The 2,161-nt window shown below is 45.1% G+C and overlaps 1 pseudogene; it reads left to right on the top strand.

Annotated features, from left to right (window-relative positions):
* Positions 1-719: 719 nt before the first annotated feature.
* LOC149334683 (uncharacterized) lies at positions 720-1,365 on the top strand (annotated as a pseudogene).
* The last annotated feature ends 796 nt before the right edge of the window (positions 1,366-2,161 follow it).

Genomic DNA, 2,161 nt, shown 5'->3' with positions numbered 1-2,161 from the left:
TACGTGCCGGAGATGGGGAGTAGGAGGCCTGCTTATCTGGTGGAAAATAGTGTTGATATCATCGTCGTCCTCGATTCTCCGGCAACTCGGCAGCAGCGGCACCGACGAGCGAGCAGCATCTCAAGCCACATCTTCATTGTGATCTTGCAGATACAGAGCTGCGCTGACTGTTCGGGCACATGCGCATCGCTGGTGGTCAAGAACGACGCCTATCACCCTGGAAGCTGCCTTCCTACGCCGCTAAGACCAACACCGAGCGCTGACATCGACGGAAGGCTACAAATACAGCGAGACTGGACTGGCCGATCGCATTGGCAGCAGCGGCACCGACGAGCGAGCAGCATCTCAAGCCACATCTTCATTGTGATCTTGCAGGTTAGTGGAAGTCAGGTCCACATATCAATGTTTTAGGTATCATTTCAATCGCTGCTGCTGCTGCCAAGGTGTGACGTTTTGTGACAATGCCCCCACATTTGCAGTGCTCTGCGTGTTCTGTAGGTTTCACTTCGTCAGATGGCACTATTGACTGCAGTGAGTGTGGTCACAGATACCACACTGGGAAATGCGCCGGAATTACCGATGCTACGCTCAAAACAAAGGGAGATGAATACCGTAAAGCCTGGCGCTGCATCTTTTGTAGGCGCTCGAAAGCACGCACGCCGGCTACGCAGGATGCAAAACTCGCCAGTGATGATAGCGTGGATCTGAAAATCTGGATGATGGCAATTAGTGATAAGCTTGACCAGCTGCTGCCTCTTAAAGAAACGATTGACGGTATCGAAGACTCATTGCAGCTGTTAAGCGACCAGTACGATGATTTGCTTTCACGCACAGAGCGGAACGAGCGCGAGGTGAAAGAACTCAGGAAGAGGGTGGAAAAGGTCGAAACACAGAATGATGATGTCGCTCAACTGAAAGATGACATTGATGAGCTTGAATGGAAGAGCCGCCGCCTCAACCTAGAATTTCATGGCATCCAAGAAACTGAAAAAGAAAACCTATTGGATAAGATAAATGCACTGACTGCCCGAATTAAACTTCCTGCACTCTCACAGAATGATGTAGTGGCAGTTCACCGTCTGCCAGCAAAAAAAGATAAGATCCCAGGCATAATTTGTCGGTTCGCAAGGCAAGCTGACAGGGACGCGTGGTGGCAAAACAGAAAGAAACTGCAACGGAAATATCTTCGTGCTAGAAAACCTAACGAAAAGAACCCGTGCACTGTTGTTCGAAGCTAAGAAGTGGGCAAAAGTTAAGAAATACAAATACGTGTGGCATAGCAATGGCCGAGTTCTGGTACGAAAGGCTGATGGACTGAATGCCGAATTGGTAGCGAGCGTTGGCGACCTGGAGAAGCTTGCCTAAAAGCGGATGACCCATGGATATGGCGTTCTACGTTTTGCCGCACGACTTCCAGAAACACATAGGGAAACCGTTTTTGCAGTCATTCAAATGCTTTCATCTGAACATAAGATCAATCAAATATAAAAAATTAGGTCTGGATTTACTTCTTGATGAGCTAAATGAGTCACTAGATTGTGTATTGTTTACTGAGACATGGTCAACGGACAGCACCGACGTTTATAAACTTGCTGGGTATGAATCTTGTTACTTAAATCGTTCCTCTGGAAGGGGTGGCGAAATTTGCATTTTGATAAACAAAATGTACGAATATGAACTGGTTGAAAATTTTTCCATCGTTACAGATGATTATGAAATTGTATCTGTTCTTGTTCACAACAATTTGTTGGTAGTTTGTTACCGTCCTCCACATGGAAAGATGGCGCCTTTCTTTGACTACTTAGAAACGCTGTTGTCGTTTGTTAATATTAATCATTATAGTATTATATTTGGTGGTGATATTAACATAAATATGATGAATGCTTCTTTGCAAACTAACTTTTCTGTTTTGTTGAACACGCATGGTATTAGGAACACTATTGATATGCCGACGAGAATGACAGAAAGTTCATCCTCATTAATTGATGTGTTCCTTACTAATATTGACGCATGTAGAATCAAAGCGGGTGTACTTACGTCAGATCTCAGTGACCACTGGCCTATATTTTTGTGCGCCAAAAGTCAGTTCAGCAAAAATAAAGCACGGCATACAATTTCGTTCAACATATGACACACTGCAACCTTTCCAAGTTTTATAGCA

The sequence above is a fragment of the Amblyomma mixtum genome, chromosome 8, assembly GCF_055824585.1.
Source record: "Amblyomma mixtum isolate Tamu chromosome 8, ASM5582458v1, whole genome shotgun sequence".
Classification (NCBI taxonomy): Eukaryota; Metazoa; Arthropoda; class Arachnida; order Ixodida; family Ixodidae; genus Amblyomma; species Amblyomma mixtum.
Note: the sequence above shows the minus strand (reverse complement) of the source record. Positions and strands in the feature narration are given on the sequence as shown.